General features: G+C 53.8%; 1 protein-coding gene across 1 annotated transcript in view; it reads right to left on the bottom strand.

The window, feature by feature from the left end:
* Positions 1–26,242, bottom strand: part of DSCAML1 (DS cell adhesion molecule like 1) — a 337,921-nt gene that overhangs the window by 217,302 nt on the left and 94,377 nt on the right. The window lies entirely within an intron of this gene.

Below are 26,242 nucleotides of genomic sequence, written 5' to 3'. Positions count from 1 at the left end.
AGGAGGGGCTGGGGGAAGAAGGTAAAAGAAAAAAAAAAAAGAAAAAAGAAAGGAAGAAGGAAAACATACCTTCTGGCAAAACCCAGAGCACCACTTTCACAACATCTTTCCCCGCTACATTATTCATAGCGTGACTGAAACATTTATTCCTCTCCTGCTCTCCCAAAGAGCGCCCCTGTTTCCACTGAGCTGTAACAAGTACAGCGAGCCTGTAAACCTGCGCTCGGCGCCAACACCAACCATTCCATACACAACAGTGCGACCCGGAAAATGCTATGGCTCCCAGCGGCCAGGAGGAGACCAGGACGGAGGGGCAGGGACTAGGGAGAGAGAGGGTGTGGCTCCAGGACACAGGGGGAGAGGACAGAGGGAAGGGAGCCAGGCTGCGGACAGGAAAGGGGGGTTCTCGAGGCAAACAGCTGAGGGGCCTACATGAAGCCAGGCTTACAGAGAACCAGAAGCCGGGGCCCAGCGGGGGGCCAGATCTGCAACAGTGACACTCCAGGACACACTGGCTGGTGACAGGCTTTATGAGCAGATAGGTTTATTTATGCCAGTTTATACAAATAAGTACATTTATTAATTGTGTGAATGGACTTCAGATTCCGAGAAATCTGCTCCGACGTCCCTTATGCCACATCTCTGCTGTGTGACTTAGAGCAGGTCTTACAATCTGAGGCTCACCTTCCCTTTCTGCAGAAAAGGGGCACCAACGTCCACCTCGCATTGCTGTTTTGGAACATTAAGGTCATGTGTGACAAGTACCTAGCACTTTAAGTGAATTTCATCTCAATTATAAAACCGAAGTCCCCAGCACAATGCCTAGCCCTTAATGGGTATGCCAGAAAGGTGGCTCGGTCCATTTTCCGTTGGCAAGCATTATGAGTACTCCCAGGCTTTGCAGAACCGTTTCCCAGTGGCCTGGTGTACATGCTAATGAGAATACATGGTGCAGGAAGGGAGACCTGACATTCTCGAAGGCCTCCAGCTCTCTTGGAAAGAAAAAGCCCACGGGCCCATGACAGCAGAGCTCCGTATCCCCATTCATCCTGGCTTTGCTTTAGCTGAGCCAGCAGCGACCATGTCCGTTCCCGGCCACGGGTCTGCTCGGCGCCTTCAGACTCGAGTCTACCAACGCCTGCCACGATTGCCCCGTGAGCAAGGGACCCCGCCCCCCTCAGACTTGGCACCTTTTCTGCCTTTGCTGTTGTCCCTCTCGTTTGCAGGAGGAGACGCTGCTTCCCTCTGATTTGTTTTCCGGAGCTTCTCCCTGTCCAGGAGCCACCTTGGATCAAACACATGAAAGTCCTATTTGTTTTTATAATCCCTTTAAGGAGGAGGGCCATGAGATCGTGTGGCAGTAGGTCTACTACCGGTGTGGTGTCTGACCCTGGGACAAGCAAGTCAGCCACTCTGAGGGTAAGACCGTCAGCAAGCCTTCCGCACGAAGGGTTTTGTACACACTGTCTCATTTATTCCTACAACAACCCTGGGGGCTACACATTATTATCTCTACTTTCTTTCTTTCATTTGTCATTTAGTCATGCCTTTGAAAATATTTTACCACGTCTCCTACCTGCCAGATATGGCAGAAGGAAGACAGCGATGAGTACGACAGCTGTCCTCATGGGAGCTGATAATCCAGACGAGGAAACGGAGACCCAAAGAGGTTAGTTGAGGCCATGTGATTCCTGCCTTCACGCTTCATACCTCTCTGCTGGGTGCTTTATGGTCAACAAATCCCAGGGGACCCATTCATCCCAACCCCACCGCCCGCCCCCCAGCCGCTGACGGCTCAGGAGTGTGGGGCAAGCTCTCCGCAGGCTTACACGTGCAGATGTGTGAGGGTCCCTTTAAGCTGTAGAGCACAGCGTGTGGCTGGGTGTCTTCTGCCTCAGGATCCAGAGCCCAGGGGTTACCTAGGAGGTCGGCCAGGTCCCCGTTGGACTGCAGGACCCCAGCAGGTGTACCCAGGAAGATGCCTGGGCCAGTCCCTGCACAGACCGGGTTCCAGGAGGGAGAGCTGGCCCTCCCCGGCCCTCCCTGGCCCTCCCTGCACTGCGCCGGCCCTGGCTTCCATGTGACTGCACTGCGACCTGTTCTCACACCAGCCACTTCTGCCGCCAGCTCCATGCGACCTCCTTCTGGCTGATCCTGCGGCTTCAAGGTGTGGGGAGTGGAGAGGAGAGCAACGTGGCTCGAACAATAGCCAACTTGCCTAAAACCCCAATGCTGGAGTTAATAAAAAGAAATGAACCCATTCAGGCTAGCGCTGAAATTACAGTTTCCGTTTCACTGTGGTGATAGGAGGCGGGCACAGAGCTTGGCGTCGGTGCGGTGGGGGCGGCGGAGGGGAGGCGGAAGGGGCCTCTGCTGCAGACGGGTAAGGCTGGCACTTTGATTTGTTTGCTCCCTTCCTTTCCAGCCGCCCCTCCTCTCCAGGTCTCCCTCCCATGAATATATTTGTTTGTTTATTCCTATTGATTTCCAAAGGCCTAGGTGCCCCCAGGGCCCCTAGCTGCAGGTGCACCAAATGCAAATCCGACAATTACAGTCAATCTGGCAGCAAAAATTCCCCATAAAAGAAGAAAGCCAAAGGGCTCCCCGCTGGGAAGTGCGGCCCTCCACTGAAGGGCGGCTTCAATGGGCCTGGCAGCACTGGCCGGGGCGGGCACCAGCGTGGGCAGATGGCCGGGGCCAGGCCCTCGGGCTGGCTCTGAAAAAGCTCTGCCTCACATGGCCGGCCATGGCATCCCGCCCCTGGGAGACCTTTCAGGTCCCCATCTGCCTTAGCTGAGTGAGGGGGAGAGACAGAGGAGGCCCGGGCTGCACGGCTTCTCCCTGTCCAAGCCTCCTATGTTGGCTCACTCATTCAACAGCTATTTAAAGCACATTCTTCATGCCAAGCACTGTCTTAGGCCTGGGGAAATACCAATGCCCAAGACAGACAGACAGACAGAGAGATATGCTGTGCTTATGGCCCAATGAGAGACGTCAGAAAAATAAAACAGCATAGGTGGGAGTTTTAGGGCAGAAACCAGGAAGGGAGAGTGACGGGTGACAATGGACTAGGGCTACTTTAAATAGGGTCGGGAAAGACACATTTATACTGTGACCAGAAGAATGAGCCAAATGTGCAGGGTGTGGGGGAAGGGCTTTCCAGGCAGAACAGCACAGGCAAAGGCCCTGGGGGTAAAGGTGGTCTCAAAAGACCCTGGTTTGTCTGAGAAATTGAGATCGCTATGGCTCTAGCTCAAAGAGCAAGAGGACTGTGTCATGAAATGGGGTCAGACAGTGCCAAGGGTCAGACCACAGGGTCCTCAGGACCCCAGGCTGGCATCTGGAGTTAACAATGGAAGCGTGAGGCTCTGGCTGACAGCCCAGCCAAGACTATGATGCTAGACTCTCTTGAAAGGAGAGAGCCCTTCTGGCTCTAGGTCTTCAGGGACTTTGCCTGCCTTTCAGGGAGGACAGGGAAAAAATTAAGACAGCAGTTGTGATGCTTTTCACTCCCCCTAATTTTCTGCATGCTCTGCGTGCCACCCTTTCCTATTACTAAGACCAAGTGCACGGCAGGAAGAGGGGTGGGCAGGAGGCAAGTGGCAAGTTTGGCTGGACCAGGACAGGCTTTGTATGTCTCAGCAGGGAGTTTGGACTTGATTTTGGAGCCTGGAGACCCTTTGAACAAAGGTTTTGAAAAGGGAGTGCCAGACTCGTTCTCACTGCACAAGGTGGTTCTGGCTGCGGTCTGGGGGGGCCATAGAGCGGGCTCCACTGACGCTGCAGTCAGAGGCCCCTGTGATCATCTGGTGAGAAGTGGCGACCCCTCCTCGGGGCACCTGCCTCTTCCCCAGGACAGAACAAAGCTTCACACCTCTGTGCTTGAGGGCCATTTTGTTCCTATTTCTAGTGTGTTCCAGTTAATGTATACACCCTAATCTTGAAAACCAACAGATACTGCAAAGGTCCTTTCTTCTTGACTTTAGAATCCATTACGGGTTTGGGCAGATGTACAGGGAAGGAGGGAACAGACCTCTCCCCTGGTGTCGTTTGGCTGTTGTTGACAATGGAATGAATTTGCGTTCCTGGGCTTGCAATAGCTAGACAGAAGGGAAGGATCCCAGAGGGTCTGGGTGGCAAAGGAAGTGGGACCAGAATGCCTTTTTCCATGCTCACATCCACATGGATAACAGAGAGCTGGCTGCACCTTGAAAGTGGTGCACATTTGGAAACTGTGAGGCCAATTCCCTGTGGCCGGTACCTGGCATAAGGAATGTACTTAACGCTAGACTTCAAAGCACCAACCCAGTCCCCATCTTCCCCAGAGAGACATGCAGCCTGGGCAAGCTGTACCTGCAGCAGTGTTTGATATGCAAATATCCCATCTCTTTAAGCTAGATTGTTTGTGAAACAGAGAGTTAGAACCAGAGTTAAGGAGTTTGAGCCCTTAGAGATCCTGGAGCCCCGTGCCCCCCTTTTATAGAGCAACTACCAGAGGCACACCAAGGTGAAAGGACTCATCCAGGGACACTCAGTTAATGACTTATCCTAGGACCCTCAGTTAAAGGGCTGCATCTCTTGCATGGGATGTCAGGGGGCCATGCAGAATCTATATTTACATCTCAGGGCTTACCTGCTAACCCCATCACACACATAAAATGTCTCCCAACAGCAGTCCTGAGATCTGAGAAATAAATACTTAGATAAAAAGCCATTTACCAAGACCCAAGTGCCTTTTAACAGAGGCTATACTCCCAGCAGGATAAGCCAATTACCAAAGGATTGTGTTCCAAATGCAGCCTAACTGTCTCAGAGCCATGTCAGGGGGAATCAATAAGTAGTTAATCAATGGATTGATTGATCATTTACTGCTAGTAATTAAATTTTGGGAAAGTACAAATTCTATTACACCTACAGTCCGTCAAAAGCAATGCTCAGATCCTGAAACATGAAAGGAAATAAAAATAGAAGCCCTGTGGCCACAGTATTAGAGTCAGCGAGAGAGAGAGGAGAGAGAGAGAGAGGTGAGAGAGAGAGAGAGGAGAGAGAGAGAGAGGAAGAGAGAGAGAGAGGAGAGATGGAGAGAGAAGGAGAGAGAGGAGAGAGAGAGAGAGGAGAGAGAGAGAGGGAGAGAGAAAGAGGAAGAGAGAGGGGGAGAGAGATTGGAAGAGAGAGGGAGGAGAGGAGAGAGAGAGGTGAGAGAGAGAGGTGAGAGAGAGAGAGAGAGAGGTGAGAGAGAGAGAGAGAGGTGAGAGAGAGAGGGAGAGAGAGGAGAAAGGGAGGAAGAGAGAGGGAGAGAGAGAGAGGTGAGAGAGGGAAAGAGAGAGGGGAGAGAGGGAGCAAGAAAGAAGAGAGAGGGAGGAGAGGAGAGAGAGAGGAGAGGAGAGAGAGGGAGAGAGAGGAGACAAGAGAGAGGCATCTTACAGCATCACAGGTCTTTAGGGTCAAAACCAGCTCTGAAGGTCATCCAGTTTGGCGCCCTCATTTTAGTGATGGGGAAAGCAGGGCTCCTGGAGGAAACCAGTGGGTTAGCATCAGGGCGAGGCCTCTTGCCTCCCAGCGCGGGGCCCTTTAAGAGAAAGGGCAGGCAGTCCCTGTTGCATAATTTGGGGGTGAAGTAGCAACATCACCGCTGCTTTGCCAGCAGCTTTTCCCTCAGGGCACTCACGAGGGTCCCCAGGGGCCACTTTCCCCTCACCCCACACACAGGGCTTGCCCATTCACACGGAGATGCACGGAGACGCCTCTGCATCAGTGCCCTTCCTCTGGCCCAGTTGGAAGGAACACTGCTCTGAGGACGACGATTCGCCGTCACTCAGGAAACCCCACATGAGCACGTGCACACGGAGCAGCTCCTGGAGAAGCGAGTGCTGCAACTTCAGAACAAGCCCACGGGCACCCAGGTGATGCCAGGAGCGGACATATGTGTCGTAGAGACGTACATGTTCTGCTCTGCTCTGTCAAGGGGTCTGCTGCTTACACAGTCCGTGTCTTTACCATTCCCAGCTCTGTCCGATGCTTCTCCCATGGCCCTTACATTGAGCATCCCTGTAGGTCTGACATATCTACTGAGCTGACTCAAAGACCTGAGATGTGATAGGACAACCGAGGGCAATCGTCCGTGCAGGATGGGTCGCCTCTGATGGCAGGTAAGACCAATGCTGTATGGGTTTTCCTAAGTGTGGAGGTGGGAACTGGAAAGGGGGGAAGCATTTAGGTGGGCTGTAAGTTTTCACACCTTTCCCCACATTAGGTGGCAACTCCTCCAGGAAGCCACCCCAGACTGCCTGCCCGAGGCTAGTCTCTCTCGACCACTTGTGCTCTGTGGGGCTCGTCCCTCCCCTGGGACAGTTTCATCACCTGTTTCTGAGGCTCTCTGTAGAAGAGTTATATACCCCAAGTACCTTCCTCCGGCTAGCCAGCAGGATTCAGAACCCCCTTGCCCCTTGCTGCCAGTCTAAATGTGATCAAGAAAGGCAAACACATTTTTATTACTTGCTTAAGCCAAGCGGAATTAGGTAGGTAAATCTTCTGGGATGAAAATCAATACGTTCCAAAGCCAAATATCAATGATTTCTGAATTATCCTCTGCTTTTGTAAGATCTGTGCTGGTGTTTCTGTTTATGTTAAGCACCTTCCTGAGCCATCCCGTGTACGGGCTACAGCCAGTAGCGGGCCAGCTCCCTCAGGGCGGCGGGAACCCTGCCTCCTCCTCTCCCTTCCTCCCCATGATGCCTGAGAGCGCGCGTCCCACCAGGGCTGATCCCAAGCGCTCATGGCCCGATGCTCTACCTTCCTCTGGAGTCTGTCCCCGTTCTTGCCCCACCCCCACCCCGCACCCCGTGCCCAGGGAAGCAAATCAGAGAGATTAAGGATTACTTGACATGCTCTGTGCAGTCATTGGTAACGTCCAAGCCTCCCGCTCCCCCCTAATTGGATCCGCTGCCGAGAAGTCTGATTTAATCAGCCTGTGATCACCACTGTGGGGGGGGAAGGGGTGGTTCGGGAAAAGGATGAGCCTCCCGGGCCTGGGCTTGCTCTGTTTGCTGGCCCCAGCTGTGTGTGCACAATCAGCCTTTATTAACTATTACACTTCATTCCGGACAGCTGCCTGGGGAGAACATCGATTCATTCCCCAACCTTTTAGGCTGCCCTGGAACTTGGCGTTTCCATTTATTTATCTCCTTATTCCCATGCACACGTGCAGGTTAGCCCTGCACTGGGAAGACGGGGCCAGGAAATGGATTCAATTAGATGCACATCCTCCACTTTTCTTCCCTCAAAGTCCCACCTTGAGAAGAAGGTTTTCTCAGCGCCCGTCCCCCTGGCTCCCTTAGGTCTCATCCGTGGGGTGGGTTTCCGGCAATCCCCGCTCCCCCTGCCCCACCAAAACTTGCAAGTCCTAAATAGAAGCATCTCTGCAGAAGAAGTAAGAGCCGCACTTGCATCCAGAGCAATTTACCTTGTCAGTACTTGTCTAGGTCTTCCGTGTACCTTACCACATTCTCGTGAGGATGCCGGTCAGCCCCACCCCCGCCTGCGTCACGCCCACCTGCATGCCAGCCACGTGCTGTGCAGCGTACCTGGCACAGAACCAGTGCGCCTTTCTCCAGGAACCGATGGCTCCCAGGGGGACACTGGGGTGCAGCCACTCCTGGACACTTGGGGTTCTTGGCGGGGGGTGAGGCTGAAGCAGTAGCCCTATTCTATGACAAGGTAAGGGGTTTCTAGGTAGAGGCATTTCTGATGGACCAGATGGACCTGTCCCGTTGCTCTCTGTGCACAGGGCCCCTCAAATGGCATGCGCATTGTGTCCTGCTGGGTGCTTTGTGCCAAGCACTCCACGTGGGCAGTGCCCCTGCATGTCATCTCACCCCAGATATCCCACAACAGATCCGAGATCCCCATTCCTCCACAAGGTCCCCAGCCAGCTCCCCCTTTCTTCTGTAGGAAGACAGACCATCACACTTACAGAGGGCTGGGTGAGTGGTCCAAGAGAAAGAGGACCTTCATAAAGCCGTCTGAGAAATGGTGCTTTACATCTCCTCTGCCTATGTGTTCCGAATCTCTCTCCTGCTACCTCCTGTGTGACTCCAGGCAAATCGGATGACCTCTCTGAGCCTATATTTTTGCATTTATAAAAAGGGGTCAATCTGCTCTGGCTGCTTACCCCTTAGAGACGAGGTGTGTACAATTTGTGGCATGGACCAGAATTTCCTTGGGCAGCCAGGGGAGTAGTTCAGACGACAGATGGCAGAGTCAGCCGCCTGGGCTCAAATCCTGCCTGTGCTGTTGCTTCGCTGTGTGACCTTGGGTAAGTTATTGCCCATTCTGTGCCTCCAGTTCCCATTTATCAAATGAGGATAACAGCCACCACTTGCTCACAAGGTTGTCACTCAGATTTAAGGAGTTGGTATACGGGAAGAACTTAGAACAGTGCAGCTTGCCTTTTATAATAGCAGAGGGGGTGGACGGTCTATGTCCTTCCTGTGCTCCTCTCCCCATGCACGCGCGCGCACACACACACACACACACACCCCACCATGACTAAGACCTCCTCTCGCCCGGGCTGGGGCCTTCTTTTTCTCTGGGCCTGGCTCCCAGTCTGCGGCTGGACTTGTGGGAAGAAACGTGTCCACAATATGGTCAGTATAAGGTCGGGCCTGGCTGTGAGGCTGGTTTTCTCAGCGCCCGTCCCCCTGGCTCCCAGGCAGAGGTCAAAGCTGCAGAGCTCATGGACAGAGCTTGGCATCTGGTGTAAAGGTCAGCTGTGGACGTCTGCACATCTGCTCTCATCCGTCATCCACCAGCAGCCCCGGAACTGGCCGCAGACTCTCAGTTGGCCACTTCAGCCTGCAGCTTATGCATATCTCCTCCTGGTAAAATACAAACTGCATTGAACGGTTCACTCTTCGGAATATCCTACTGTCTCCATACTCAGTGACGCCCACTCCGGGGACTGGCGTTTGTGAGCGGAGGGCTGGGGGCGTGAGAGGGGAGAGCAGGAACAGAGGAAACACGGCTTTCGAGCTGGGAGCCTGCTGACAGGTTCCAAAGCCACCAGATTCTCTCATAAAAAAGTTCATTATGATAGAAACAATAAAATAGAGCAGACAATTAAAGGACTGGCAATCGTATCACAAATTGGCAGAAAAAAATCATTGACAGTTTTGATTACCAAAAAAAAAAAAAAAAGCAATCATAAGGGAGGAAGGAAGGAGTTAGTAGAGTTTTCATAAATCACAGGAAGGGAAGGAGAAGACCCTCCTCGGGACAAGAGACAGTGGACATGGTTCTGACAAATTCTCGATGTCTCCTCTTTACAAAAGGGAAGAGCCTGAACTAGGGTCAGAGGAAAACCTTTCTGTTAACATCTTAACCCTGGATTTTGAACGCAAGCCCCTCCAGACAATGGAGGGGGGCACCTTGGTCTCTCTTTCCAGTCCTGTGTCCCCCATCATGAGAACAGGCCAAAGACCTTCCCCTTACAGCCTATGACCCTCTTCCCCAGAAAGATCTGAGGTTTCCATCTCCACAACTGCACGGACGGGGACGTTCCCAAGACTAGACCTTCTCCTCTGCCTCCCCCACCGAACCAGCCTCCATCACAGGCGGCCTGGGAGGGTCTGGGGCTATCTGGAAGGACAGGGCTGCTCAGCAGACATCTTCCCAAGAAAGCAGCATGGGTCAGAGCCTCACCTCTCAGGGCCAGATGGCAGGGAGGGCCCTAGTTGGGTCCCCATGGGGCAGCCCCCAGAACCACAGGCCTCCAGCGGGCCCAGGGCTATAGTCACTGGGAAACAGGCCTGGGGCAGGGCGGGGGGAGCTGTGAGTGCTGTCCAGCCTCCAGTTAATCCCCTGCTAGGTGTGCATTCCCGAGGAGCACAGGCAAGCCCTGGAGACTCAGCTAAGTAAAGGGGGGGGGCGTCATGCCTAGGGACAGGACTGCACCTTTCTCCCCGAGAAGCAGGGTACAAAGTACTGGTGGCAACACCCCTGACCAGTGGTGGACTTTTGCATTTCTTCACAACTACATGAAGGTTTGAACCAGATTATTAAACCCCCTAGGAATTTCGAACACCCTACATTTATTATGACAGGGTATAAAACAAGATGTTCCCCACGGTCTCGGAATTTCTTATGAAGCCCAAAGGGTGAGAGTCACAGGGACAAAGAGCAACCTGCTCTCAGAAGAGGCACCAGAGTCTCCACGCAGGGCTGGCTAAGGGGTGAGGGGCACTGGTCCTGAAGCCCCGAGCCCTCCACCAGCTCCAGCCTGGGCAAAGCAGCACAGATGTTTGAAGAGACCATAGTGTGAGGGTCTCTCTAAAGACAGTGGGCACTCTGTGGGGTGCCTGCGTGTGTCTGAAGCCTATGTCCCTCCAAAGTCCAAGGGAGGGGCTTGGTGAACCCAGGGAAGATGTGGCAACTTGAGAAGGTTCTAGAAAATCCTCAGGAGCGTGAGCTGTGTGTTCTGGGGCTGCAGGCAGGGACAAGTAATGAGTCTGGCCTACAGGCAGAGGTGGCAGAAAGGGCTCCAGAAGGTTGCAGGGGGAGCATGGGGCCCTCTGCTTACCGGCTGGGGGTGGGGGCACGAGTAGATGCCATGGAAGGTAGAAGGGACACTAACCATGGCTACCTTTTACCAAGCACTTCCTATGAGCCAGGCTCCTTTTTAAGGACCTTACACATGTCAGCTCATTTAAACATCCCACTAACAAAATACTACTATTAACCCCATTTTACAGAGAAGATAACTGAGGCCCAGAGAGGTGAGGGGACTTGCCCAAGGTCAGAGCTGGTAGGAGAACCCAAGCAGCCTCGCTCCAGAGCCCTGCTCCTACCCACCAGGCTGTACTGCCCTCTGCTAGAGCAATCTTAAAGGAACCCGCTCCCAAGGACGGCCTGCCAAGGCCAAAGCACCAGGCCGTGTGCCGTATTCTCGAGCAGGCGCGAATGGGGGCTCAGGAGACATCAAGCAAAAAGAGTCACTGTCTGCATCGGGGAAAGGCGCGGTGTTAAAGGTGCCGGAGAGCTGCTTCCAAAGACCTCACCAAACCATCCATGAGGGAGGGGGAGGCTGCAGCTAAGTAAATGACCTTCTGCCCCTTTCCCTCTCATCCCTGTGCAAAAATTGATCACCCCTTCATTCTCCTTGCAGGTCGCCCAGCCTAGGTGAGGCCGACACCAAGGGAAGGAGAGGAGAAGACTTGATAGAGGAGAGACTGAAGCCTTGATTGAGATCAGGAACAAACGTTTATTGAGCATCTACTATGGGCAGGACCTGTTTTAGGCCCTGAGGATATAGCAATAAAGAAAATGGACAAAAATCTGTGTCCTCCTGGCATTTACAATTCAGGGGAGGGAGTACAACGAGTGAGTGAACAAGTAAATACTTGGCACGTCAGACGGTATTCAGTACTATGGCGGCCCCAAGTGCCCAGCAAGGCAAGGGTGCATGGGGACGGGTTGTTATCTTACACAGGGGTCAGGAAGGGCATTTCTAACAATCCCTAGTATTTCAGACTGTTCTGACAGTGGTGAGGGTGGGAAAGGTGAGCTCCGTGGATATCTGCTGGAAGGGCATTCTGGAAGGGGAGCAGCAGGAAAGCCAGCACAAGAGGTGAGTCTGAGGCAGGCAAGAGGCCACTGTGCCTGGGGCGGGGGTAGGGGGAGTGGTAGGAGATGAATAAGGTCTGAGAGATAGCAGGGGCCAGCGTCCTGCCGGCAAGAACTTTGGCTTTGACTCTGAGTGACATGGGAGCCATCAGAAGGTTCTAAGTAGGTGAGTAAGTAGAGTTTTTAATACTAGAAAGTCAGAGAGCAGAAATGCCACAGGATTGCGTGAGTTACCGGCAGGAGCCAAGAAGGAAATCCCAACAGAGCAGGCTGGAAGGGGCAGAGGCAGGAGAAAATCAAGCAATTTCCTGATTACACTCTATGAGTCCAGCCTATTCAATAAAGTAGAGACATCACCGCTGATTTATGCATTTCTGAGAAGGCTTTTTAGCAAATCTTCACTGAGCACTTCATCATACCAAGCACGGTATGAAGTATTTAAACTTATTGTCTCATTTAATCCTCATAACACTCTGAGGTGGGGGACACTTCCCCCATTTTATGGATGAGCAGAGTGAGCCTCGGAGAGAGAAGGATCCAAGCCGAGGGCTTCTGCGGCCGAAGCTAAGCGAGGAGGGCACACAGCCGGGGGGGGGGGGGGGTGTCCCAGGCTCAAGGGTCACATGGCCTCCTGCTGGACAGGAGGGCCTCTTTGGGTCGGCCCAGCACCTCGCTGCCACCGCAGAGGCAGACTCTGGGCCTGGCCACCATTGGGCCACCATTGCTAAGCTAGAGCAGAGGGAGAGCAATGGGGGGTGTTAGACCCCCAAGTCTGGCAGGAGTCAGGGCCCTGGCAGACCAGGATTCACAAACCAGGTCCTGGCCTCCAACAGCTGCGGTCACAAGCGAGCAAGGCCGGGGGCGGGGGCGGGTCAGAGAGGCAGGAATAATAGCATCAGCAGCGGGCAGCAGGAAGGGGGCAGCCACCCCCCAACCTTGAGGATCAGAGAGAACTTCCAGAAGGAGGGGCACTTGAGAAGGCCTTGAGACAGAAGGTGACTCTGCCCAATGGCTCTTCGGAAATCTGGCTGCTGGTGGGGGATGGGTGCTTTCTCTGCTCCTTGGTGAGCAGCCACGTCCCCCTGACATTAGTCCCCTAACTTTGGTTGTGGCCCTCACTCCAGCATAACCTGCCCAGATTCCTGTCTGCCCCCAGCCTCTCCTCCCTTTCGAGGACAGTTTCTGGCTCTCTGGGCCAAGGTGAGGGTAGCGGGGGCAGGGGGAGCTTTGGAGCTCTGTGCCTGACACCTTCGCCTTCCTTGCTGTCTGAACCCAAAGCCTATTTCAACATAATCCACCAAAAGCCTGCCCAAGTTCCCCTGGATTCCAGAACAACAGCGGGGGGGCCTACAAACTCACCAAGCAGATTTGGTTCAGCTCATTCTTCAAAGGGGAAACTAAGCTTAGCGGCCTTTTCCTCTAAGAATGGATAGCACGCGCCCACCATGAAGCCCAGCCCCTCAGCAATGGGTACACAGAATTCTGAAGCTGGGTACAAGGCCCTCCTCTCCATGAGACGGGTGTGCAGGGAACAGTCTCACAAGTTATGTCTCATGATCCCCTGGGTGTGGACAGGTCCTCACCCGCAAGCTTGTGGTGTCTGGAACCCTGGGGGACCTGTCTGCCCCCCTCTCAGTTGCTCAGCAGGCAGGTGAAGGCGATGCCCTCTTAAAGCCAAAGGCAGGAATCCGACCCGTGAGCTCTGGGGCTCTACCATCTAGCTTTCTTTCTCTATCTTCCTGAACTCTAATGGGGCAAGGATTGTTTTTTCTATTATGCAGATGGGACCCCAAGACCCAGAAAACCCAAGGGACTTGTCCCAGACCACAGAGCAAGAACCAGAACTAGGTCTTCCAACCGCCAAGCCTGGTGGGCCCAGAGTCCTCCCAGCCCTGAAGGACCCCGCACAGGGAATCCCACCTGCCTGCCCTGGGGCCCCCTATGTCCTACCAGGCCAATAAGCAGAAAGTGCAGAGAGGTGGCTCGGGGAGCTCTAGGGGCCTTCCCACAGATGTTGAAAGCACAGAAGTAGAGGTCCAGAGCTCAAAGGGACTTTCTGGTTAACTGCTCTGAGGCCGCTGTCAGCAGAACAGCGGGATCACCAGACAGGCCTCCATGCATCCTCGGGGTCATGCTTCCTGAATCTTCCCACTTTGCTGGGTAAAGATCAAACCAGCCATGGGGAGGGGAGGTCTGACAGCTCAGGCAACGCTGTCCCCGCAGGCAGGTGCTCTGGGGCCCCTCCCCGCCAAAGCGGCATGGGAGGGGGGTGCTGGCACACTCTAGCCTTCATGAACACAGACATGGGACCATCTGGCCACAAGATCTGGCCATAGGCCGCCCCACCTCTGGTCTCTCCCCCCATTCAGCACCACAGCCTCCTCAGGGACTGGCCAGCTCTGGGAGCACAGGGGTGAGGAGGACAAAACCCCCAGTGTGGCAAGTTATTGGAAGTGTGTGTGTGAGGGGGTGCTATCTCAGAACTGAGCATTTGGAGGGACCTCTGTCCTCCCTCTCCTCTCTTCCATCCTCCGCTGACCCCAGATTCTCACCCTGCAGGTTTCAGACCAGTGACCAAAAACCACTTAGAATCAGACTCACCCTTCTCTCTCTGCCCCAGGCCCTCCCAACTTTGCCGGCACCCCGCAAACCCCCCTGCAAATGGATGGGCCCTGGGATCAGCCACGCTTTGGGGCTGTCACCACTCATCAGCTGTGGTCCCTGGGCCAGCACCCTCAGCATCACCGGGAAGCTCATTAGAAATGCAGGAGGGCGCCTGGGTGGCTCAGTTGTTAGGCGTCTGCCTTCGGCTCCGGTCATGATCCCGGGGTCCTGGGATCGAGCCCCGCATCAAGCTCCCTGCTCAGCGGGAAGCCTGCTTCTCCCTCTCCCACTCCCCCTTCTTGTGTTCCCTCTTTTGCTGTGTCTCTGTCAAATAAATTTTAAAAAAGAAAAAAAAAAAGAAACACAGGACCTCAGACCCCTGCTGGGCCCAAATCAGAAGCTGCATTTTCAGCAAGTGCCCTGAGTGATTCCCACGGACACTGAAGTCTGGGAAACAGTGCTTTGGACACACAGGCTGCCCCCAACTCGAACACCTCCCCCCGCCAGCTGGACCACAGGGCAGCAGAGTCCCACTGCACCCGGGAACGCCGAAGCAACCCTCCCCTTTTGCAGGCTACTCCAAGACAAGCAGGAGTTCAAGTTGGAAAAATAAAAGTCCCTGGACATGCCAGGCCTTTATTGAATTTCCATGTTTGATTTGCAGGCTGTGATGGCTGGTCGGAGACTGATTTCTCCTCCACTGCCACCCGACCCCCGTCTTGCCCACCTCGCCCAGCGCCAGCACCCGCCCCTTTCTCTACTTCCACAGAAAACAGAAACCCCACGTGAGGATATCGTTCGTGGATACGGCTTCTTTAATTAATTTAATAAATTAATCCTTGGACTTTTTCTTCACCGCTTCCTTGGGAGTCCCTCCTAAGGCACTGGGAAGAATCGCGAACACCCACATAAAATCCTCAGGCTCACAGGAGCCACTTCTATTAATATCACTGCAAATTAATATGATTATTTAAGCTCCTCACTGGCCGCCCGGCCTCCAGTCTCCGCACCGCCCCCACTCAGCACCATGGCAAGCTTTCGGAGGCACTGGTTTCATCCTTCCGTGGCCTCCCATCACCTGCAGAGCAGTTCCCAGGGAGGCTAAGACCTTCCCCTCCTAGGCGGTGTTTGGGAATTGGGGGTGTCACAAAGGTGAGGTGTCTGGGTACCAGAGAATTCTCCCCCCCACCCCAAATGCTAGCAGCCCCTTATTGTGAAACATGCAAGAATAAGGTCATGGCCTCAGTGTGTCCTTCTCTACCTTTCCAGTCCTGTCTCCCTGTGACCTCTATATGTCCCCCCAACACCGCTGTCATCCCTCTTTCCACCTGAACCGGCTTCACCCTTGAACCCGCACTCACGTGAACCACTCTCCCACCTGAGAGCGTCTCCGTGCACCCTGCCCGCCTCAGCCTGATGGGTTCCTGCTCCGGTTTAAGTTCCAACACGCATGCTGCCCCTCCCGTGCCCCATCCAGCAAGGAAGTTAAATGGGACCCATGGATGTGTGTCTGAATTTCGTTTGAAACCAAACTCTGAGCATCACAGGTGACGAAAGCTCCCACATTCTCATGAGAGGGCGGTGGCTGGTAGAGAGAACATTCCTGTCTTCCTTCCCCATGGGGGCAACAGGGAGCCTGCACCCCTCACCCACAGCCACCGTGTACTGCAGAGAGTTCTGGAGGGAATTTGACCCATGTCCTTGAGATGGGGGTGACAGAGACAAGTATGTGACAAGTAGGGACCCCCCTGGGGAAGAGGATGAAGGCCACGGGCTGGCTGGAGAAGCCACGGAGGGATGTGGCAGGGGAGCGAGCTACCCTGAGCAGGGGGTCTCAGCTCTCCCACCAACTGTCCCCCCACCGTTCTACAGACGGGGACGCTGGAGGCCAAAGAGAGTATGTGCCTTGTCCAAGTCCCTGTTGTTATTAACTGGCTGAAACAGGAGCCAGACCCAGATCTGCCCCACTTCCCACCAAGCCACAATATCCTTCTGCTCCTCTGGGAAGAGTCTGCCCTTTCCTGGCTGGTCCACTCGCTGCTCCATTCATTCATCACCCCGAAGTTATTCCCTCATTCCCTCAGTCGAGAAGTAGGTGTTCAACACCCACTGTGTTTATTTGTTTGTAATTTGTATCTCACCCTCCTTCAACAGAACTCAGAGGCGGCCTACAAAGACACCCGCAGTATCATAAAATACCATGAAATGAGGGGTGAGGGATGGAAGGAGAAAGGGCCAACACTGGAACAACTAGGAAAATGACACGAGGCCAGAGCATGGCTGGTCCCCAGGACATCCCGGCCTACAGGCCTGTAGCACCCCTAAAGTTTGGCGGTAACCTGGACAGCATGCTTCCCAGTGGAAAAGGCTAAGAATGAAGACCTACTGTGTGTAGAGCATTCATCAAGCATGCTGATCCCTTTGGAGCTCAGAGACAGAAACCTGAGCTCAGTTATCCGGGAGTTTATCAACATCACTTCAAAGTTTGCAAAGCATCCTGGCGTGTGTTTCCCTCTTTAAGTCTCCTAACAATTCAGTGAGAAAATGGAAGCTCAGACAGGTGAGTGCCCAGCCTGAGGCCACACGGCCGACAAGTGAACGAGGCCTCTGCTGCGGGTCCTGCCCTAGAGCGCGAGAGTTAACCGCGCAGATTCCAGAGCCGAACGGCCTGGTTCGTCGCCCGATCCACCACTTCCGGGCTGCGCGACTCTGGAAATCTCAGGTGGCCCACATAGAAAATGGGAGAAATACAGTACTGTGTGCATCTCGGGAATACCGCACGCCAAACTCCTGGCTCATATGCGGGTATCAGATAAATGTGAGCTAATATAATTTTATCACGCATCAGGCTGTCTCCTGCCCATTACCCCCATCAAAGTCCCAATACTGGATCTGAGGAAGGACAGGGAAAGACAGACACAATCGCGGACAGATTATGTGCTGATGGCATCTGCCATCATCATTTTCCTCTCCGTACCCTGCCTTCCCTCCCTGGCAGTGGACACCAAGGACTAAACCCGTAGGAGGATTTTCCCTCCTAGTAAGGCCATCCTCAGCATCAAGCCTTTTCTCCTAACCCTCGGATGTACTGATTCACTTCTGAAAGGGGTGGGGCGTCCCCAAGTCCCCGGGCCCATGCATCGATCACAACGACCTTGGTAGGGTTGGCACCAGGGGAGAATAAAAGAGGAAGAGATCACACGTGAAGTTTTGTACTGATCTTTCCAGCCTCCTTCCTCCGCCCCGCCTCACCTGACAGCGGCCTCCCCCACCGCCAGCCCGGGCATGGCTCGGAGCCTATCTGTCCCTCCCGCACGGAAAGGTAGGAAACCCACCAGCACTTGTTTTTAGCTGGGAACAAACTGTTCACACATTTCATGAACCAAAGAGAGAGAGAGAAAGGGGGTGTGCGGGGTGAAGATGCTACCATATCAAAACCACTTAACTAAATTATATACAGAGACTGGTGGGAGAAGGAGCCGAGGGGGAGGGGGATGGAGTTTCATTTAAAAAAAAAAGACAATGGGGCGCCTGGGTGGCACAGCGGTTAAGCGCCTGCCTTCGGCTCAGGGCGTGATCCCGGCGTTATGGGATCGAGCCCCACATCAGACTCCTCTGCTATGAGCCTGCTTCTTCCTCTCCCACTCCTCCTGCTTGTGTTCCCTCTCTCGCTGGCTGTCTCTATCTCTGTCAAATAAATAAATAAAATCTTTAAAAAAAAAAAAAAAAAGACAAGAGCCGTTTGGAAGGAGGCGGCCCGTTCTGTCTTTGCGCTAGTTCTTCTGTGCTGAGGGGACACGTCTATGTCCTTTCAGAGGTAGTGCTGAGAGTTCAGCACGTTTCGTCAACAGCGTAACTTTGCACGGGGTGTGCGTGTGTGCCTGAACACGGAAAAGCATTCCTCCCTTGCTGGGGCTAGCCTCCCTTCAGATCTTTGGCCAAAGAGGGGGATTGAATTTGCGTGCCGAATTGTGACTCGGGGAAAAGGCTCCCAAGTTCCCTCATAAAGAAGCCAAGGTGGGCCCCAGTGGAGGTCAGAGCCGGTGCAGTCGGCACTCTGAGCCCGTCACGGGAAAACATGGCAGAGAGGAGGTCCCCGAGCGAAAGGGGGGTAGCTAGGGATCCCTAGGTGGCTTCCTTTAGGCCTGTCAACATATATTGGCACTGGATCACATAACGGGCAGCAGAATTGTGGGAGAACTTGTAGGGGTCAGGATTTCAGAGCTGGAAGGGTCTTAGAAATCACCTAGTCAGGCCCTTTCTTTTGCAGAGGAGGAAAGTGAAGCTCAGAGAGGTTGTACAACTGACCCAAGGTCACGCAGAAAATTAATGGCCAGGGCTCCTGGTTTCCGGGCAGGTGCTATTCTTCTCCCCACACCTTCTCCTCATCACCACCCCCTTTCCTCACCTTGTCTGGTCAGGTCAGCATGCAGAAGGACATCAGGGTCATGGGCAGGGCATGCAAAGTGGACCCAGGCAGAGTGACGGGGCGCACATGACCCCAGGGCTGGTTCTGAGGCCCCATCTTCTCCAGCTAACATGTCTGTGGTAGGACCCAAGGCCTGCCGGCAGAGGGGATGAGGCTTCCAAATGGCATCTAGGGATGTTCTGGAAAGGCCTAAAGCTTGGCTTTCTACCCCTGAGCTACTGTGAGTTCTGAGCTCTGCAAGAAGAGATGGAAAGCGCTCTAACTTCTGGGTGGCTCTGGGCAGCAACCCCTCCTTTCGGATGGGCACACCGGCCCTCCCTGGCTCCCGAGGGCATGGGGAGAATAAGGTGTGGGTTGGAAAGTCTTGAAAGTTGTACAGTCCCATCCCTGTGAAGGCTGATGATGACTGCTCGTGGCAGTATGACCACCGCCCCACGGGCCTTGAGAATGGACCCCTAGTATCCACCTCATTTCAACCTTACTCTTGGAAAACAGAACGTGGGGAAATCCAGGGCCCTGAACATGTGCTGATCCCTCCTTCCTTGAGGTAGGGAGGGAGTTTTCCACAGGCGGGTCCTCTATCTGCTGCGGCACCCTTCCTCTTCGCCAATGTGCATTCCCAGATTTAGCCCAGAGGCAGCAGCCTGCTGGGGCAGGGCTGGAGAGGAGAGGATCTCAGGGCCCAGGCTCCCTCCCTAATCTGGGGGCACCAGCTTCTGGCCAAACACACAGGCAGACAGAACTGAGCCTGACTGTGGGCAAGAGTCTGGAGTAGGGCAGGAGGAGGGGGGTACCAGGCTCGGCTGGGTCACCCCTCGGCTCAGAGTTCAGTAATGAGTATATCCCCAACATCAAGCTGCCCTGCACGCCGGCAGGGGTGCAGTAAAGGGCTCATCTTGCCGTCCGTAGGTACCAGGTGCGAGGGGCTTCTAGAGCACGGGACAGCGCGGGACTGGGTTTGACCCCGTGCTGACTAGGCCCGATTGCGCCGCTGGCAGAGCAGAACCAGGCTTCTCACTGCTGGTCTAGAGCCTCCCAGCCTCCCCCCAGCCCCGGGTCCTCACCCTGCTCTGCGGAGCTCCCCTTATGAGCACCTCCGAGACCCGGTGTTCCCTTCCTGAGCAAAGTCCTCTTACCACTGGCGGTGGGCAACGCAGTCATGGTCAGGTGTACGTGACCGTAGACTTCAAGCATCCCTTCCTGAGGGCACTTGAGTGTAAAGGGATCCAGAGTTCTGAGGAAGGGGCAGGCATATAGCCGGGGTGGGAGACGTGGACCAGTGAAAGGCGAGGACCGCAGGTGGGGAAAGATGTACAGGGGGAGAAAGAAAGGAGGCCAAGGAGAGGCCAGAGGGGAAGGAAGAAGGCAGAAGAGTTCACGGTCAAGGGAACTGAAGGAGGAGGGACAAGTCCACGGGCGTTGTGGATTTGGGAGCCGATCTGCTTCCCAGTCCCCAGTTCTGCAGGTCTTTGCTCCTGTCGCCAAGGACGGAACATCTACTGTGTACCCGACAGCATGCGGTACACTCCCCGGACCCGGGGAGGCTCACATTACCATTTCCTTTGAAAAGTGAGGAAATCAAAGCTTAGAAGAGTAATCTCTCTAGGCTGTAAGGGAAGAAATCAAGACTCTGACAAATTAAAACCATTATGGGCAGCTTCATAGACAGCAGGTGTCTTGCAATCCCACACAAGGGCCCCCAGGGAGCTCAGAAGAAAGAAGGTTGGGTGGCTCGGACCACGGATCTGAGGACCAGTGTCCTCCTGGCCGGTCCGAGTCACGGGGCGGGGCGGAGGGGCGCCCCCTGAGATGGAACCAGACAGCCCTTGCTGCAGGCCCGGAACAAGGCTGGCCAACTCCCCTTCTCTTGACAGCTGTCAGAGGAAGAAGAAGGTCCTTCAGGGCCCCTTTGGGGAAAGAACCAGTGCTGGGAGAAGGGAAGGAGGGCCGGAACATTCAGTGGCAGCAGCAACAGAGAAAAACAGAATGGTGTCTGGGAAGACGACAACTCAGAGAACTTGGAGTCTGTGACTAAGGGGCCAACCCCGAGGCACAACAGGCAGGAACACGGCTGGCTGTGCCCACAAACCATCCAGGGCGGCACGTGGGTGGGTTCATGAGCCCTTCTCCCCTCCAGGTGGAGGGAGTGTGGGAAGTCTGTGCTCTGCGCCGGGCCCAGGCCAGGCCTGCTGCTGCTCCCTGACAAGGGTCCTGAGTCTCAGCAGGACAACAGTTGGGAAGAGTTGGGAGAGGAGCTGCTTCCCTCCTGCCTCCTCAGCCGAGCCTCACCCAAGTGGGGCTAAGAGCCACTGCCTCCTTGTCTCCTCCCCTCACACCCCTGCAGCCCCCACCTTTAAGGGCAGCAAGAACAACACAGGACCAGGAGGTAAGTGACAGGCTCCTGGGCTGGGGTCCACCAAGGACAACCTGTGTGACCTTGGGCAAGTCCCTGAACCTCTCTGTGCCTCGTATCTGCTGCACACGGATGATGAACGCCCGCCTTCCTTGCTTCAAAGAGCTGTGAAGAGAAGCTGCAGGAAAATACTTCGAAGAGAATAAAAGCTGTAACTGAATGTACTATCTAATCACCAGCATCTCTTACTAAAAACTGTTAAGTGCTGAAAAATACCGAGTTACACAAATAGTCTTTTTCCTTTTAAACCCAGGGCAGCCTAACTGGGCTGGGGATTGGCTCTCCCCTGCTGGCAACCTCCAAACTACCCACCTGGCCGCCAGGTACCACTGAGAACACCGGTCCTACAGCACGATCAGACTCCAGAGTCGCACGGATCCCTTCCCTACCCTATAGCGCCAGGAAGTGACGTGGCCGCATCTTCCTCCCTCTTTCCAGGGCATCTGCTCCTGCAGGTAACCACAGCAGGTGCCGAGCCTCCCCTTGGTGCCAGGCATGGTGATTTTCACCCTCACACAGCTCTAGAGAGAGCCGTTTTCCTGTTTCACTGATGAGGAAGCCAAGACTCACAGAGGCTAAGGAATTTGCAGACAAAGAGTAGTTTCAGCCGAGACAGAAGTGTTGAGGGGACCACAGAAATTAACTCAGGGAAGTAGGGCTACTGATTTTTTTGTTTCTATGTCTGTTTCACCTTCGTCGTGTATTTTTTACCCATCTGTTTTCTGAAGCCTCCCTACTTTGGGTGCACTTTGTGGAAGACAATCACCCAGGCACTGGTTAGAAATGCAGAATCTCAGGCCCTGCCCTGGAATCCATTTTTTTAGGCAGATCCTTGGGGAAGCATGAGACACGCTACGATGTGCAAAGTGTGGATCTAAAAGAGAGTGGCACATGGCAAGAGAGACTGGGTTAGTCTAAAGAGAAAGTTCCTGCCAGCTGGTTATAAAATACGCCCATGGAGGGGAGGGAGGCGGTCCAGGCGGAGGCCCCAGGTTTCCGGGGTGCTCAGATGGGATATGGGGGGGAAGATGAACAAAATGATTGTTCAAGGCTCCCTCCTGCCTGGGAGCCATGTCCTAGGCCCTTCTGGGGTCTCCTTAGGAGGAGCCCAAGGGGGTTCCACATGTCCCTGTAGTTTCCCTGTCTGCTAGAGACTTGGATTCAAATGCAGCCACCTCGGTCGAGCTGAGACCAGCAGGCTTAATTCACATTCTCCTGGAGGATAGGTATTTGCATCAGAAATTACCCTGGAACTTAATTCTGCATAATGTTGCTCAGACAAACGACACCCCTGAAACTCTTTGCCAAGGCCAATAATAACATAACTGCAGACAGCAATAATGAATAGGAGCAGAGGGAAAGGGGAAATCAAGGAGGCGGGGGGGGGGGAGGCAGAGGGATGGGCTTCCAGCCAGAGGCATTCTGGTCTTTTCATATGGCTACTAGTGAGGTGCCAGCACATAGTAGGTACTCAGGGGTTTTCAAAAGCCACAGACTATTTAAAAAAAACAAACAATGAAGTAAAGCTAAAGGGAGAAACTAATCTATCAAACAATTCATTAGCCCAGCCATTCATTTGTTCAACAGATTCTATTGGACACCTGCTGGAGTCAGGCCCTGTGCCGGGCACAGTAGTCCCTGCCCTCATGGCCAGGGCAAGCCCTGGGCTGAGCCTCCTGGGGGCAAACCCAGCAATTCGGAGCAGGGGGCCCTGTTGAGGCCCCTGCCTCGGAAGTTTAAAGCCTATGGGCAGAGCCCAGGCAACTGGGGAAGCAAGTAAAGGCATGCAGGTGTCCAAGAGTGTCCAGGTTCCCCCTTCCGAGGCTTTCACATCTACTGCCCTGGTCCCTGGACAATGTGATTTCCCTAAGGACTGTACATGCCTTCGCTCTCAGAGCTGGAGGGGATACCGGAGATCATCTTGCTGTCTCTGTTCATTTCACAAACAGGAAAGTGAGGTTCAGAGAGGCAGTGAGCTTCGTCCAAGGCCCCCAGCCAGTTAGCGGCGGAGCTGAAGGAAGAACCCAACTCCCATCTTCAATTGTGTTGCACACCGCTCTAGGAGGCTGGGGAGCTCGCTCTAGCCCCTGGGGCAGGCAAACCACATCCCTCTGGATCTCAGCCTCATCGTCTGGAAACAGAGAGGGGGTACCTTTCAGTGGTTCTCACACTGTGCTCTACAGCCGTGCCTTGGGGACCCGTGGGAGAGGCGGGGGCCTGGCCAGTGGGGTGCTGGGTGCCCACCCTGCTTCAGTCAGAACGGCTCTCTTGTTCAGTGGGCTCCCATCAAACAGTCCATTTGAACTACAGTTTCCATGGCTGAAAACCCAAACCAAAACAACTACTCCAAGAAATTTCCTCAGGGTTCCTGCCATGCAAGTATCATGTAGTTGGCTATGGGGCAGGAAGGGAAGACAGGTTCTCCGGCCCGCGGACACACCTGCTACGTTAAGGAGGAGGAAGCACGCACATGAACAGACTTGAGAGCTGCAGGAACAGCATTTAGTAATAACCGCCCATCCCCACAGTACGTGAGATCTAAAGTGGCCCACGGCCACAAGCTGACGTGTGGGATGTGGAAGCCGACACCGTCTCCCAGCCCGCAAGGCTCCCAGAGAGATGGGCCTCCCTGCAAACACACAGACTGGCCACAGGGGCACCCAGGCTTCTGACTTTCTGCCTTTGGGGATCCACCCAGCGTCCCGGGTGCCACCGTCCAGCCGCCCATCACCACCAGCCTCCCCCTCCTCCCACCAACTCAACCCAATTATGTGTGTTTACATTACAGTTACGTATAATTCTGCCATTTACATTCAGTTGCTGGCTTCTCTGTGTGCTCATAAAATATTAACATTGGAGGGCCGCTTGTTGCAGAAATGTTTATAATTTCTCTTCCCCATTATGGGCTTATTAATGATAATAATGCCGTTTCCCTGCTTAGGAGCTGGGACTACGGAAAGGCAATCACTCACCATAGCTGAAATATGACAGTGGGAAGTCGGATCCCGTTCCCTGCTCGGCATTTAATCTTAATAACATTTTATCTTGGACGACAAGTGTGTGTAATGTTGTTTAAAAGCCATGACTACATCGACACTCCGTGTTCAGAAGAGGGAGTGGGGGAGGGGTGGGCCAGGGCCTGTCCTCTCCCCTCCTCCACCTCCTCTCCCTGGGGCTTCCCATCCCAGCCTCCCCACCCTCCACCCAACCCCCAGTTCGGCATTTCTGCAATGAAAAGATTTTTTGTAACCTGTGAGAATGAAAAGTACTTACGAGTCCCTCAGCCTTTGAAAATACAACTACCTCAAATGGGCTCTATTAAAAATAAATAAGTACATTTGGGCTGGAGAGCCGGGCCTAAGGGAGTGTGAAGCATTTAAGCTGTTGCAGAGGGACAGGTGCAGGTTTCCCTTCCCTAAGGCAAGGTTCCCGGTGATACAGTCTTGGGCACAGCTTCCCTGGCCAGGCTCCGTGGTTCTCCCTCCTCCTCATCCGAGCCCCTGTTTCCCATTTCCGGCCTGCTTTTCACTTTGCCAAACCAGCCCCTTGGGTCTGGCTCTTGCTTACTGTGGCCCAGAAGAGAAGTGACGCTCGCCTAGTGCCTGTCACATCCCCTGCCCCCACCATCCCACTTGGAGGGGTCCTAACATACAGAAGGGTGTAGGCCTTTTCTTTTGTATCTCCCTCCCTCTAAATAGAAGCTTCTTACAGGGGGCAGTTGCAGGGGGTGAATACTTGGACAGCACAGATCGTGGGGATACGTGTACGCTTATCTCCAAACTCAGTAAGTTGTATACATTAAATACGTACATCTAGATAAAATGGTTTTTAAAAAAAGGATCGCCATAAGGATAAAATTATAGGTATACGTTGCGTAGCGTGCCCAGAACGTGAATTATATTCTACGTTTATAATAACCATATGTCCTTTCCTCGTTTCTCAGTCATCTAATAAACTAATTTTATTTGGCTTAAAAAAAAAAAAAAAGACACCCAGGGTAGGATTCTGTCCATGGCAGGTGCTCAGTGTCTAAAGGTTCACCGGAATTTGGGGATTTTAAACTAAAACAACCTTAAGAATGGTATGGGGTCGAGAAAGGGGAGTTGTTTTTTTTTCAAGACCAGTTTTTGTTTTTGTTTAAGATTTTGTTTATTTATTTGAGAGAGAAGGAAAGAGAGAGCAGGAGGGAGAGGGAGAGAGTATCTGAAGCAGACTCCACTCTGAGCAGGGAGACTGACATGGAGCTCTATCTCAGGACCCTGAGATCATGACCTGAGCCAAAACCAAGAGTCGGATGCTTAACCAACTGAGCCACCCAGGTGCCCCTCAAGACCAGTTTTATAAAAGAATGCAGGATCACAGAACCATAGCCACTAATAATTGGAAGGGACCCTCAAGATCACCGAAATCAGCCTTTTCCCAAGCGCGCCTCCCCCTCTGCTTCCCTGATTGGGGGGCGGGGGGTCATCCAGGCCCGACTAGCACACGGTCAGCAACATGGAGCTCACGGTTGGCTCGGATGTGTTGCTGGCTGGGGAGACCCCACAGAAACGCTTTCCCTGCACAGGACCCAAATCTGCTGACCGGTAGGGCTCTCGCTGTGGCCGTGGCTCCCCGGCTCTGCCCTCGGGCGCTCCTGGAGCCTCGTGACAACAATCTGTCATACGTCCTCCAGACTCACGGCTCTCATCGTTGCAAGTGTGTCTCATCCAACAAAACTTCGAGCGCTTGCCTCCAACAGGTTCCGTTTGTCAAAGCCCCTCCCAAAGTGTGGTGCTCGGGACCGCGGCTCTGACGTGGTCTGACCCGCACAGAGCATGCGCGAAGCATCACATCCTCTGCTTTGGAATCTCGCTTTTATCAATTCAGAACCAGACCGTCTTCAGCGTCTCGCTGTGGCTATTTTAGGAGCCAAGACACCCTAAGATCCTTTTGCTACCCACTCAGACACACAGGCCTTTACCACCTGAACCCACGTCAAGTCAGGGTTCCCCAGCCTGCACTTATGGAATTGATTTCTTGGAAAGCTCAGTGCAAGACGTTTCATTTATTCCTGTTAGTTTCATCCCCATGCCCTTGGCCCGTCGTTGCAGGATGCAAGGTATTTTGGATCCTGAATCTGGACTCTCCCAGATCAGTCATCCCTTCTGCATCCGTATCATTCCCGTAGTTGAAAA

The sequence above is a fragment of the Ursus americanus genome, chromosome 16, assembly GCF_024610735.1.
Source record: "Ursus americanus isolate L20-20 chromosome 16, mUrsAme1.1.p, whole genome shotgun sequence".
Lineage (NCBI taxonomy): Eukaryota > Metazoa > Chordata > Mammalia > Carnivora > Ursidae > Ursus > Ursus americanus.
The sequence above is the reverse complement of the archived record's forward strand: the minus strand, read 5'-3'. Positions and strand labels throughout refer to the sequence as shown.